This window comes from Porites lutea, chromosome 12 (assembly GCF_958299795.1).
Source record: "Porites lutea chromosome 12, jaPorLute2.1, whole genome shotgun sequence".
In the NCBI taxonomy this organism is placed as follows: Eukaryota; Metazoa; Cnidaria; class Anthozoa; order Scleractinia; family Poritidae; genus Porites; species Porites lutea.
Window position 1 is genome coordinate 16,650,184 of NC_133212.1, and position 14,763 is coordinate 16,664,946.

Genomic DNA, 14,763 nt, shown 5'->3' on the forward strand with positions numbered 1-14,763 from the left:
AACATTGTAGCCTGAAATTACAGAAAGAAAATAGGATTTCCGGTTTGCAAAAAGTAAAATTTCGCCGGCCTTCAAGCGCACCGGAAGCGCGGAAAGAGCGCTCGTGCCAGTCCTACTCCGCATCACACATTAAATGAAGAGCGGAACGCTCGTTTCACCGCCCAACCTTTATCCGCCCTGATATTGTCAGAAAAATCATCCGTTCGCGTATTTATGAGAGCAAATATTGGAAGGAACAGTGCTTTGCGTTTTCAGGTAAGTTTTCTGTGTTCTTTTAGATCAAACTACTGTGCGTTGTTTGGATCATCCGAGAACTTAAGCTTACATTGTAAGCTCAGTTGTTATGTTCATTTCATGCAGTAGAGTAGGATGCATTTAAGATTAGCTTTTTGTAGGTAATAACTTGTTTCATAAAAGATGTGCAATTTTCTGACTTCCGGATTGTCCCCCCCCCCCCCCCACCCCCCCAAGTGGCTACTGCGGGGCATTTGCCAACCCCAGGGCCATTCCCGAGCTTTCGACACACATGCGGTTTCCTATTAGAATATAACTACACAGAAGGTTTTACTGGAAAACAAGCACATTGGCTCATCTGTCAAGGATAGCAATAAATTGTAAAGGGTTGTAAAGGCATGTTCTTGATTTTATGCATGCATTTCTTCATTGCCAGAATTACAGAATTACATAGTGAAATTGGAGCTATCGATGTGAATCAACGTTTTTTGGTTATTGAATCAAATTTCTGTTGATATTTTTTGAAGAACATCCTTTCATATTCATAAAACTATTCATAACATATAACTTAACAGTGCTCTATTAATTTAAATGTCAATAATTTTTATCAATACTAAAACCATAAACTGGAGAATGTTGTCACAGCGTGAAGTCTTAATTAGGATCCTAGCGCTATTACAAGGAAGACGTTAATTGAAACAAAAAATTGCACATTAACATGCTTAAAATGACACTTTCGACTGTGCGATCATGGAAAATGTTGCAGTGTTGACGGAGGACGGGGCATTTGCCCTCTTTTTTCATCCCCACTGCGGGAATTTGACAGCTCAAGAGTCCCCACCCCCGGGAATTTGCCATCCCATGCAAAAAAAGGGGTCAGCCCAGGGGAGGGCTGGGTGCAGGTAGAATTGACTGATGCATTATATTTTGAACATTATGCAAAAGTGCCGATAATCATATTTCAAACTTGGGCCACCTGTGCACGTACATGATTGTTTTGCCATGCAGCAGGCTAGTGATACTACTCAAACGAGTATTTCTTTCAAAATTTTGTGCCCTTTGGCTAAATCATGTGATGGACAGAGTCTTCCACCATCTATTTTGTGTGATTCCACAAAATATCCATACCCACCCCAAGAAGGGTCATTGGACTCATTTCATGAGGAGGATGGTCAAAAAAGCCAAATTTTGAATAGAAAGTATGAACGTAGACTGCAGCGTGCAAAGAAAGCAGTGTCCGATAGCCTGGGGCTAGTGGATTTTACTATCAGGCTAGTGAATTCTGTTCTTAACTTGCCCAATGGGCAAGTGAAGTATTTTGAGGTATTGAACTTACAGAAGAACTGTGAAATCAATTCTGCTCCTCAAAAAATTTTGGGGGCTAGTTGAAATGACATTAGCTAGTAAATGCTAGCTTCAGCTTGCCCGAATGGCAAGCTGCAAAAATGGCTTTCTTTGCACCCTGTAGACTGGAATTTGCAAAAGAGTTGGGGGAAACCTGAAGACCTTCACTGAGGGGAGTATGGATAATTTTTCTTGATCCACTCGTTTGCTTCCAACATAATTGTGCTTTTATTGTAAGCCACTTACATTATTTTGTGCGGTAAACAAATTCACAACGTTACATTAATTTATGATTTACCAGTACTAACCAGTCAATGTAAAACGCGGACTGCGGACTGCAGCTACCAGGGGTAAAATGCAGGCTTGGTGCAAAATGCAGAATAAAGACTGTAGACTTTTTTTGAGCATTTGTGCTCCTTCTTCTCAAAATCGGTGAAATAGCTACCCGGTATCAGTTACACACTTTGCTTGCTAGTCGAAGTGCATTGCCCATTCGCCAGTTTAGTTTCAATGAACATCCGAACAGCTTACGGCTGCGTACCTTGATTTGCAATACTTTCATAAAAGGTCATCCAAATTTCCTGCAGAACATCTTTCTTTGTTGTTGGAATGATTTACTCCCTTTTTTGTCACCATAATTCTTCCTGTACAGTATTTTGGGTCAGCAGCTTTCATTTCAGCGTAAACATTGTGGTGTTGTACCAATTCACGGTCCCTGGAAGCGTGAGGTCTCTCGGACAGAAAAAAAGGTTCAAGATTGCGGTTATGTTTTTGGGTCGTCGACGACATTCCAGAGAAGAAAGGAGTGGATTTGTGAATGCAGATGTCGTCAAGAAAGTGTTCCTTTAAATGTATTTGCGGGATTTTTTTTCCCCTAAACCCTTCCACAATTACATCCAGTTTATGCTCGCTCTGCATTTTACCCCAGCCTGCGTTTTACTCTCAGTCTGCAGTTTGCATTTTACACACAGTCTGCATTTTACCCCTGGTCCGCAGCCTGCAGTCCGCAGTCTGCATTTTACACTGATCAATTCACTAACATTTCAACAACTGATTACAATAATGAAAACTGCAATGAAATGGTTTTGAGAAAAATGTCACTGAAAAGTTCCAGTTGTCTGTACTATTATGTAAGCTTGCATGTATGCAAGCTTAATTGTAAAAAAAAAACAATAACATTAAGTACTAACTATCTAAGCTTGTTGTTCCAATAAATACTATGAGGTCAATGATCAAATGGTTTGTAAATGTTTCTGTTGTGGCCAGGCCGCTCAGGCTAACTTTAGTTCAAGGCTTATTTTCTTTCCAGTCAATCTCTTTGTCATTCATTTCAACATGCCTCCTCCTCCCAAAAAAATAAATAAGTAAATAAATAGATAAACAAAAATGATGATAGTAATCAAATTAAATTTTGTTAAACACCTAAAAATAAAGATAAGCGAAAAAAGTTTAAAACAATGTTTCGATGTCACCATGACATCATTATCAAATGACAAAGATAAATACTAAAAACTGACCTAATAAATACGATTTTCATTTACCTTTACAAACATGTTACTTTTGTTTTCTAGTTTGTTTTATCACTTTAATCCGTATATATAAGGTCAGTTTTTAGTTTTTATCTTTGTCACTTGCTAATGATGTCATGGTGTCATGGAAACGTTATGTTAAACTTTTTTCGAATAAAGACCCATTAAATTAAATACCAGTAAGGTATTTATAACGGTAATTAACTGCAAACATTTAAGTAGAAATAAGCCAGCAATTAGCTGCTCCGTATTAGAGTGTAATTTTGTTTTTTTGCTAAAATAATTTCATGATTCATGGTGCCAAATGTCTTGTTGAGATCCAAGAAAATTGTGTACTTTGATAAGACTGCTGATTTACATGTAAATACCAGCTATCAGACCCTTCCAGTGTGGAGGTTACTGAGAGTAATAGGTTATCTTTAATACCGCGTGATGACGATTGAAAAATATAATTTTTTAGTTTATATCAGATAATTCCTTCAAACACTTTATCCACTACAATAACTCAGTGTGGGTACTGCCAGTAAGCTAAACTTGTACGCCTCCCAGAGAAGGGTTAGTCTGGGCAAAGTCATCCCGAGCCACTTCCAAATCCAGTAGTGCCAACTATGGAGAAAGCGCCCCAGTACTGAGGACTTTTGGTGTCATCCTTTGATTGCAGAATATTCATGGCTCTCTGTAGCGATGACGCTGCATCACGGGAAGACTTGTATTCTTGGTGGAATGCTGCCATGAGTTCAGAGGCGGATTGATCGTCAATTTTCCATAGGGTTGTAATCACACAAGCTGCACCTGATGCTAGAAACGCACGTGCGAGACCTTGAAACAGAAGACAGTATTTTAGAATGGATCAAGAGAACGTTTAGCCTACAATGTTCTCAGAAGGAGTTTGAATAATGGTAGCGTGTCGGGGGTCGCAGGTTGTATGTCAAGGGTGCGGGTTAGAATTCGCGGGTGCGGATTTTGATTTTACGGGTGGGTAAAATGATTTTGCGTGAATTCAAATTAGAATTCTGTAACTTGAATTTTTCCCACCTGCGACATCCAACCCTCACCCACGACTTCCCAACTACACCCGCGACATAAAACCCGCGACTCGCGTCCATTAGTCACACATTTTTAGAAAAGGTTTCTTAACTAGGTGACAAGAGAGTATGGGTCACGCTTGTGGGGTGGTGGGTTATATTTTTCGTTTAATTCGTTTTCAGCGAAAGGAAGAAAACTGATTTTCAAGGCACAATTTTTCTTGAGAGTATATAAAGAAGTTCAATTTCCTTTATATAGATATTCATATTAAGATTAGATGTTCCTAACTGCATTGAAACAGACACAGTACTGTTTTAGTCATTATATCCCTTATTTTTGTTTTACACGTATACATTTGTGAGACCTGTTTCCCCCGATTTCTAGCGATAGAGTTTAACATAAATAAGCACAATCAAAGTTTGAATCCTTCTTTTTAGACTGTCGGATTACCATGGCAACGAGGCAGTGCTCATCCAAATAAGCAAACGTTTTAGGTTCTTAAGATAAACTGCTCGAAAATTATTGTAACTAAGGGTTTGCTTCATGAGTACTGTGTTCAGTGAGCCTGCTCACAGGAGATTGGACCACTTGACATGTATTCGAGTTTCAATTGAAACCGCTAACTCCAAAAGTAATGGCAGTCACTGGCAAGATACTCATAGCGCTTATAACAGGGAAAAAATTGTTTAACATGGACGCTTTGATTATGAGAGGCCCTCGATCTCTCGACAGAAAAGGGGTGATCTCAAGTAGAAACTGTTTTATTTGATTTATTACTCTTATGAATATGTAAACAGACATTCCAGGTGGCCAATTGAGTGCCAGAAAAAATCCGATGGAGTGAATTCCGTATTTACATTAAAAATGACACTTGAAACAGTCTTGATTACAGCAAGGAGCCCAAAAATGTGACCGCTTTTGATTTATTCACACTCTTTCGTACAGATTTAATCCAATCAGAAGCCAGCTGGAAACTGTCCTCGACTTCTGATTGGTTAATGTCTGGATGGGAAAATGTGAGTTAATTAAGGGAGGTCAAACTTTTGGGCTCCTTGCTGTAATAGCGTGATAAATTGTACTGAAAATTATATAAATAATAATGAAATTAACCGTAATAGCTCACCCAATATGCCGTCTCCTGTCACTTTACCCAGTCCAGTTTCACAGCAACTTAGTACTACCAGTTCGGCGTTAAGTTTCATCTCTCTTACTTCTTCGGCCTTGAGAATACCATCGCAGTTACTGTCGGACTTCGCCAGGACGATAAAGCCTGGCATGCTAAAATCACCGTGGGAATCCACGTTTTCAACAACAGCGTGAGTAGCAAAGTGCAGAATTGTATGCATAGGCATGGCAGCAACCACATTCCTCTTCTTGGCCTTTTCTCCCGTTAACACATCTGAAGCTTCTGAATTTATTATCTTGCTAATCAGGTGTACTTCGCGTTCAGCAAAGGGAAGCTGCAAATACCTTTCAAAGGGCATTTTGGGGTTTCCGACGGCCAGAAGGCTTAACTCTAAAGACGCGTTGTCTTCAGAGCTCTTGCAAATTGCACTGCTTAGTTCAAGCAAATGGATTGACGGGCTGGTTGAAATGACATAGTTTTCCATTAAATATAGATGATTTGCGTCTTCCCGCAGGGCAGCAAAGGGAACTTTCAGCAAGAAATCCTGAGGAATGAAAATAATTCGTGTCTTTTTATCCTCTCGCGGAAGAACGTTTGCAATAGGGGCTATAAGTATTTTGTACAGCTGGCAAAGCATTGGCTGCCATGGTGCCAAAACAGGGTCGTTATTGAGGTCATTACAGGTTTCCTGCGTCGTTGGTGGTGAATCGTCGTTGCCACGAGTCAAGAAAGCTGCAACATTTTGGCCTTTTTGAGCTTTGGTTTCACTTTGAGTGATGCAAGACTTTTGGCTTGTTTCACCAGAATTCAAATCTGTGTGATCAGATCCAGGATGATTGCCTTCCAAATCGTTATTACAACTTGATTGCAGGGGATCTTGCCTACCCTTCTCCGTTTCAGAGTCTGTTTTACGATCAGCCGGACAATCCCATTGAGGGTGGTAGAAGAACGAATTACCATTGTCTTTAGATTCACGTTTGAACCCTGGAAACAGGTCAAGTCCCCTAAGTGATTCTAGCACCTCATCAGTTTGAATATTGGTTCTAGGCTGCACTTGTTGTCCATCTAAAGGCAAATGAAGAGTATTCTTGCATGACATAAACTGGCTAAGCTCTTCCCGTTGAGATTGTTGAGCCATTAAGCTCCTAAGTTTAAAAATAAATTCATCGTTTACTTCAACCTTAAAATCTGTTCCACTTTGGAGAGGAGTTTTGCTGAAATCTAAACTCCCCGTCGGGTGTAACACCCAAGCATACACCCAATTGAAGATTGCCCCAGTGCGATCAAATTCCTTAACCAAAGAATACATGACCAAGGCCGTAGAAAGCTTGCGGCTAACTTGCAGAAGACTTTGGAATGACTGAGTAGTAAACTCTTCACGCAGGCAGTTTATGTCTGTTAGCGAGGAAATGGAGCCCCATAGCCGATTCCGAACAATTTCGGCTAGTGCTCTTCCGCGACTGGCATCAGCAAATACAAACGCCTCTTTATACTTCTTCTGAGCCACTAACACCATTTGCAACAAGTTACAAGCATCGGCTTAGTTCTTTTCAAAGTTAGAAAGCTTTGACTGATCTTCCTTTCCAATCTGGGAGCGTATCGACTCCAAAGTTTGAAAAGCATCGATGATTGATTTTTCCGCTTCTGGTAAATTTCCACTGAGAAAACAATCCATGGCAAGTTGATGTTGCATGATAGCCACCCCACCGACGTCCAGTCGTCTTTGAGCATTATCTCGGTACTTCAAATGACATTCAATTGCTTTTTTAAACTGTGCTAATGCTCTATATACGTTGCCAAGATTTCCCCAGGCCATTCCCTCACCGGCAACATTCCCAGCTTTCCGTGCTGTATCAAGAGCGACTTGAAACAACTCTGTGGCTGGGTCGTAATAACTGTTAAGAAAATAATAATTTTAAAAAAGAAATAGCATGTACATATAAATCTACATAATAATAATAAGAAATATAAATTTACATTTAAACAAATTAACAATGCGCCACTTTTTCTCATATATTTTGAATAATCAGGTGAGCCGCAACTCTTAGTTTGCATTCATGTTCCTGGCGCCAAAAGTAAATGTTTGATCTTCACCGATATATCATAGCACATGTGCAAATTTCCGTGTATCAGTGGACAGAAAGTAAAATAAATACATGCTGGTAAAATGAATTCTGAGTTTTGTTTTTTCCTTTTTTTTGTTTTGGTGTTGTTGTTGTTTTTTTTTCTTTCCGTTGTGTTCTTGTTTTTGCTTTTTATTGTTTCTGTTAGTTGGTTAGTTTTGTTTTGTGATAAGTAGGGTTTGCTAAGTGAAGGATAACTATCATGGTCCTGTTTTATAATAATGAAGACTTAGGAAGAACAGATGCCATACCCTAACGTCGTGTACAGCTTGCCAATTTTGTTGAAGGCTATTCCCATTCTTGCAAAATCACCAAGCTGTCCTGCTAGCGAGTATTCAATGAACTGATAAACCACAGAAGCGTCGGCCTCTTGGGGATTATAAAATTTCAAGAAACCGATATTACCGCAAGCGATGGCAAGGCCATGTATATCTCCTCTCTTTAGAGCAATGTTGCAATGTGTTCCATGAAGTTGCTCTGCATCCCAGTACCTACAAAAAGACATATTTCGATAAATCTCCGACCGTAAGAGACTTAGCTGCTAACATTAGGAGTTCCGTTCTCTTATCGTCGAACGCAACCATCGTATAATTTTCATTCATAGACCTCGATGTTAGTTACAATTCCTCAATTAGTAGAGGGGGCATTTTCCCTCAGCTACATCTTACAGACACGTTAAGTTTCATTTTTTCATTCATTGACTCATTCATTCGTTTATTGCGCATATTGGTTTTGTCAGAGGGTATTTCAGTTGATGACGGTGACGGTGATGATCGGTCAAGGTATGGAAGGGGGGCAGGGAGCTGTAATGTTGCCAAATGAAGCAACTGGGGGTTAGGAGAAGGTAAAAAGCGTTAGCTATAAATATTAACTCGACTGAATGATTACCTTCCTTCAGATCTAAAGACGTTACCAAGATCCCCACAGCAACTTGACACAAGCCCAGCGTCCTTCAATTGTTTTGCTAAGTGCAAAGCTTCACGAAGGTATTCTTTAGCTCGTCCCCAGTCTGCAGCGGATCTGCAGGCGTTACCATAATACTGAAGAAAAAGTGTTTTTGTGTAGTTGCTCATGTTGGATTTGGAAATCATAAGCTCTTTGAAGTAGTTTTCCATGGCTTCTTTTAACTCTCCACGATCTAACAAACAGAGCGCCAGATGTATTTTAGCAAGCATCTCTCTGTCAAGGTCTTTCATGAGGGTGGCAGATTCCATGGCCTTTTTGTAAAAATGTTCGGCTGTGTTAAGTTCTTTTCGTAGACGGTGTATTGACCCTAAATTTAGGGAGGCGTTGAATAGCAGCTCTTCTGCTGAAAAAATGCGTGTACAATCAAAATCACTGACTATCATTTTTTCTGCCAGCGAAATGAAAGGTACTGCTTCGAATTCATTCTTTTCATGTTGTTTATTGTTTATTGATGTATTTATGTTTAATTTTCTGTCGAAAAAACGTTATAGAGTGACCACAGTTGTTGGTGTAACATGTTTCGCTTGGTTAGTCCTTTGCTACATCAACGATAAAGTCAATATGACCAGTATGCATATATGAGACCGAATTAAATTTGCAAGCAGCGAAAACAAAGAAAACAAAAATAATTAAAAAACAGCGGCTCATCGCTAGTGGAGACAGAATATAATTAACGAAAGATTTTCCCTTTTCCAGGCTTCTGCTTGTGTCACTTTTTTTTGTAACTCCTCAGCGACTGAAGCAGAAGGTTTGATCTCATCACAAAGCTTACCCTCAACTTGCACGTTCTTTGTGGAGACCTCACGATTAACCGGACCAAATGTATGGCAAAACCCAACAAAAAATAGAAAGGAGATCCTTTCTTGAGCCGGGAATTAAAAAAGGTTTGGCTCCAAAAAGAACTTATTCAGGTCTTATTAGTTTTATGGGAAATTTGATTTCCCCTAAAAACGCAAGGAATGTCTAAAGTAAGCCCGATATCGATCGATGTTGAAACCTAAATTATATGTTGAAGAATCAGAACATACTTTAATAGGGGTAGATTCACACTTTCATCAAAAACTGAAACAAATCCTGGAAGACGGGGTATGTATTTTCAAAAATTATGTTTGTTTGATTTGACCATGGATTTACAGGTACACAAATTGATGAATAGTTGAAACCGAAATGTGAAATTTTTAATTATTTTTATCTGAAATAAATGTCAAATGGGCTTATGGATATGTTGTAGTTTAGTTTTATTCTCGGTTTAAATTTTCTTTTCTTTCCTTTTTGGGCATGGTAATGTATGATAATGATTTTGAAAGAAAAGAAAATAATATTTTAAACAAGGGTAAAATTGAACCACAACAGATTTTTGCCGCCACAACATTAAAGTTTCTGGTAAGTAGGGCAAACAAGTTAATACAAGCCTAAAGGTCTATCGAAAAAAATGTCCATGTAAATTACCGACCCAAATTTTAAGAGCAACCAATCATAAGTTATTTCTCCAGCACATAACCTCTGGTCTGTATTCACCGTCGAATTATATCCATCTATCATTGACAGAAACACAATCACTCTTATAAACTTGAACACTTTATTAGCTTAGCTTGTACAGTCGTCTCTTCAGGTCTTCCCTTCCAGACAGAAATTCAAGCTTTGTACATCGAAGGTGCGTAAAACTGGGCTTCGTTTTTGAAATTTTTGAAGAACAGTGAACTCAAAACTACCCACAATACCCTTCGGGGTTGTCGCGTGCACTTTATCAGACAACATTTCTCAAAATAGCTCTATATACGGCGAGCTGAGAACTATATACCAACTTTATACTTTGAATTCAATTGGAAAATAACCCTCTTAGCCAAACGTGTGAGGACAAACATTGGCAGAGCAACTGCCAAGACATACAATGGGGATCGTCATTTCCATAATGTGTGATATCGATAAGTGATTTTAGATGTGTTAAATTTTATTACTTCAATGTTTGTTGTCAAATTATGAAAAAAAAGACACTTCAATATAAAGTTTTTGCAACAAACCAGCTTACAGTATTTTACAGAGATGTATTGAAATACTGTACTTTTAGGGTTTTATTTTTTGGAAAAAGAAATGCAGGAACCATTGATTTCTTGTCCCTTATATTGTGAAACAATGCATTTAAAGGCTAAGAGAAAATTTACCCTTTTGGTTGCTTCTAACTCAGATTTTGTCTCAGCTAATGTAACACTAAACTGCACCCTTGATATTAGCCTGTGCCAAAGATGGAACTAAACTCTGGGTTAAGTCTGTCTGCAAAACAGCGGCACAATCCTAGTTCTGGTCCCCCCGTGTGTGTACTGAGGATTTGAGTACATGCCAAGACTGGACTGTCAAAAATGTCATTGTCCATTTGCCAATCTTGTTGAAGGGAAAATCAAAATGCTGGTAATTATTTGAGTACGTTGGGGCCCAGAACAAGAATATTACTGCTGCTTCGTAAATGTTACTAACCAGGGTTAGAATACATCTGCAGCACAAGCACAAAAGCTACCTTGATATTTAATGTTCAAAATATTAGGTAGCTGAGATTGTTGAAAATTTGGAAGACTAACGTAGATGTCTTCAAGACTGAATTAACTTATACTATGACATAAATTTGTGTCCCTAGAGAGAAAGTGTTATCAGGAGATTTCAATTTTGTATATGTTGTAATTAATTTTATTTCAGTTAATTTTGATTTTTCCATTGTTTCTGTGTATGGTCATGTATGCTAATGAATTTAAAACAAAGGAAAACCAAAAGTTAACTGAAATAAAAAATGAACTGCAACATTTTCACCTTTTTCTCCTTAAGGCGTCCAAATTCGCACAACATTTTGACCAAATTTTCCTAAAGTCGCCTTAAATCGCCGTAATTTTAGGCGACTTAAGGTCCCAGAGTAGGCCTCAGAGTTGCTGTTCAGCGTTGGCTCGATTGGTGAGATAAGCGGCGCTAGGCTGTTTCTCATTTCGGCGAGCATGGTAATGACTAAATTATCGTCAATGGTAGCCATAGAGTTCTGATGAGAACTGTTTAAAGTGCAAGACCGGTTTCGGAAAACCAATTAAAAGTGGTTTCCTTTGTCAGTTGCTGTAAGCAGTTTGTGCTCCTGAGGTGGCGAGCAAATGCAAGTGACTTTATCGCTGGAAATCAAAGCGCAGTGATACAAAATAACCAGTGAGAAGTATGGCATTTCAATCCGTTTCGCTTGAATATTCGCGTGTTCCTTTGTTAGCGGTAAACAATAGATGCTAACTGAAAGTGAACTTATGCAAATTTGCATAACTATGCTTGTTAAACTTCACGATGGTTTTTAACAAGTTTGCCCTTAAAAATTGCTATCAATTCTTGATTTAAAATAAATCTTAAGACTCAGTTATTGGAGTGAAGTTCATACCGTGGCAGTGTAATTTGCAAATCAAAGAGTAATAATACTGTCACTCGACCCTTACCGTGTATAACTCCTTAAAAGTTGTTGTTAATTGATGGTTTTCACAGTGACGTCATCAGATTGCAAAGTCAAAAAAGCCAGGTTTTACGAATTCCCCTGCCTTACACTAGGTTGGATATAAATAGAAAATAAATCTTTGTACAAGTTTCCATTCCCGAAGCGTGTTTTGTTTCGAAAATACAGCAATATGAACTTCCCAGTTTTCGCAGTGGGTGACACCAAAATAGGAATGCTGTCTCATGGAAAAAAGTCTCTCCTCTTGATTTTCAGCATTTTAACCATTTCAAGTATTAAGAGATGTGTTTATGCGCACGTATGCTAGCTCTCGAGGGAAAAGAAAGAGCTTTTATAGAAAAATTGAACTCCAGATGTTTTTGTTGATTTCCGGCGGCCAATTATTGCTGGACATTTCTGTCCACCAATATGGCGTCTCCATACAAAGATCTACGAAGGTTCGTGAAATGTTTCGGCAAATAACTCAGAAACTGTGGGCCACATAGCCTGCGTAGTTGGCAGTGTTGTGTGGGTGCGAGATTAAAGTTTTGGCGGCGGAGCCGTGTTCCAGAAAAAAGGGAGTAGGGACGAGGCGGTTGGTATTTCTCGCGGCTTCGCCGCTCGTGATGAGCCTCCCACGCAGGCGTTTTTAGGGGAGCTCGTTTTTCATCCCTCTCGACAAACGCCTGCTCAACCGAAGACAACATTCCTTTCCCAAGCTAAGCCAGGAATGTTGTCTTCGGTTAAGCAGGCGTTTGTGGGAAGGGATCTAAAACGAGCTCCCCTAAAAACGCCTGCGTGGGAGGCTACGCTCGTGACGGCTACAATCGACTACATTACAACAGCTCCGCCGCCAAATCTCACTCGACTACTACACAATACCGCCAGCTACGCAGGCTATGGGCCACAAAGACCTGAGATTTCGACAAATTGTTTATGTATTTAGTATTTAATAAATTTCATTTCCTTGGCTTCTTCCATTGGACGGTTTCCAATTTATTTCTTTGTGCCGTGTTTATTGCGTGACAGTGAAAACGAAGAATTGAGGAATTTTAGCTCTAATGAGAATCTTTTAGAGATTTTTCCTTCCAGTAAGCAACAATTGGGGCATTAGGATATATTTACCCGAGCGTGTTGTTGCCTGTAATAAGGTGCCGTATGAACTCAGAAACAGAAAACGAAAGCGGAAGTTCTGTATGTTTTCGATAGCTTGGTATGTGTTCAAAACTGAAAATGGAAGTCGAGTTTCGTTTTTCAGTTCTATAATTGAGACTATAAATTAAAAATAAAAGCTCAGCAAGTTATATGACTTTCATTGGTCATTCATGTACCTGACAATTATTTACTTCATGAAGCCAGAAACGTCACCCTCCGCTTTAGAACAAGGGTAATAGTATGCGTAAAAACGGCAGCTTGACGTGGCGGAGACGGACGAAACAGAATTTTTCCTTTTTTTCCCCTTTCTCTGTCTTCTTATGTTTCTTTTTACTTGCCAGATTCCGTTATTCTATCGTTTACCTGCTTGCGAAAACGTTTTGAGGTACCGGTAAAACGTCTCAGTTAAGGAAAAGCAAGCAAGTGTGTGGGCTGTCGTACACGCAGAGTCTAACCGGCCAAGAGAATTTCTAAGAAAAGTACATTAGCATGTAAATAAAGCTGTTTCAGTAAACAAAGCCGATTTCGCCTCGGCCCCGTCATTCTAGCTCTGTTTAACATCTGTAGTTATTTACACTAAGGCATGTAAACAAGCCTTTTGTAACAAACTCAACTTCTATCTCGTTTTTCTATTTTAAACTACACGATATTCTTCCGTTATACCCGCAGTTGTTTGCTCCTGTCACCACTTTAAAGTAAATTGGTCAGTGAAAAGTGAAAGAAGTATTGGTACTACTACCTTCGATTGTCTTCCTTTGATCCTTGCAATACTCCATTGTTTCGTCGTACATTTTCTTCGCTGTTTCAAAAGCGACATTCCAAGGCCCAGTTCGAACTTGAACGTGAAAAAGCTGGCTCATAATCATGAATTTTTGCGGTTTCGTGTTCTCAGCCTTTCCAATTAGTTTATCCCAAAGTCGTTCTGCTGTTGGCAGACTTCTATTTGTATACTCCTGTGCTATTTCGAAGAGGCAGGGAAACGAAAATTCTTTTGTTTTGACCATTTTCTCCGTAAAGTCCTCGATAACATTTTCTTCCGGGCATGGAAGCTTATCACGAAGCGTAAGGAGCCCATCTATAGCAGGACACTGGTGTTTTTTAATTAGATATTCCATGTTAGCGCTCTTGAGCTTCCTCACTATAATCAAAAGTTTCTTACGACAAGAGAAGAAGGGGAGGAAAGGGAAAGGCTTCGACGCGTTCTTTTACCGTAGCCGCCGAACACACTCAAGGTGGGAAGTCAAAACCGGTTTCGTCGAATGGAATGCTCGTGCCCTGTTGAGACTGTGTGCTGGAACGTTTTGAGCCCACAGTTATTATCGTTCAAACCGGTTCTGTAAGTTGTGTGGCACGTGACTAAAACGTTGCTGAAGGTTTCAAAAATGAGTGATAGAAAACGCCTCGGGGGCCGACAGAGGTCTCTCCCTTTTCCTATATTTTTTTCTGGCCGTGAGAGACCTCTCCTAGCAGGGTACAGTTGAGCTTACCATACATGCATCGCCTATCCTTTTGTGGAAACCCGATCTTTAATTATTGCCCTATTAGAATGCTTGGTACGATAAATGATTCTCAGAAAAATTAGAAGTCGATGATGTAATTGAACAGGGAGATTCCCAAGGAAACGATTCTACCAAATGCTATTATCTCAGCCCAAGTGATTGTCATGTGGCAGAGTTTTTATTGAACATGAATATTGTCAACTACTTTCGATTACAAATTTAGTGCAATTACATGTTTAGTTGGTGTGACTCGGACATTAGGCACGATTCAGACGCCGCACTTTACATTAGGGTCATACCCCTCAGTGACGGTATA

General features: G+C 39.4%; 1 pseudogene; it reads right to left on the reverse strand.

Moving 5' to 3' along the window:
* Positions 1 to 1,145: 1,145 nt before the first annotated feature.
* Positions 1,146 to 14,172, reverse strand: LOC140921504 (tetratricopeptide repeat protein 28-like; annotated as a pseudogene).
* Between the last annotated feature and the right edge of the window lie 591 nt (positions 14,173 to 14,763).